The following is a 432-nucleotide window of genomic DNA, read 5'->3' as shown; positions in this document are numbered from 1 at the left end:
TGGTCTGTAATGTTACTCAGGGATAAAACCCAGGCTGCAGTAATGAGGGAGAAAGCTTCAACACTAGGTTGGTGACCTGCCGCACCTGCCTTTGTAATTAAAGCATGAAGTCCCCAACGCAAGCTTCTGGTGAGCATTGCCGGCTGGATTTTGCTGCATTAAGCCAGGAAGCTTTGCTCTGCTAACGAAGATGGGGTGTAGGATCATTTAAACTTGGACCATGCAGGGGTTTTTTGGACAAAGGACCCTGCTTCTGTCCATCCTGGGTGTCAGTCTCTTCTTCCAGGTAACAGGTGATAGGATGAGAGGAAATGGCCTCAAGTTGCTCCAGGGAAGGTTTAGGTTAGACATTAGGAAAGATTTCTTCCCCAAAAGGGTTGTCAAGCACTGGAAGGGGCTGGCCAGGGAAGGGGGCGAGGCCCCCTCCCTGGA

The 432-nt window shown here is 50.7% G+C and overlaps 1 protein-coding gene across 1 annotated transcript in view; it reads right to left on the bottom strand.

The window, feature by feature from the left end:
* The window catches only part of PLXNA4 (plexin A4), a 454,140-nt gene that overhangs the window by 61,141 nt on the left and 392,567 nt on the right, over positions 1-432 (bottom strand). The window lies entirely within an intron of this gene.

Source organism: Egretta garzetta, unplaced genomic scaffold (genome assembly GCF_000687185.1).
Source record: "Egretta garzetta isolate BGI_Z169 unplaced genomic scaffold, ASM68718v1 scaffold260, whole genome shotgun sequence".
Lineage (NCBI taxonomy): Eukaryota > Metazoa > Chordata > Aves > Pelecaniformes > Ardeidae > Egretta > Egretta garzetta.
Note: the sequence above shows the minus strand (reverse complement) of the source record. Positions and strands in the feature narration are given on the sequence as shown.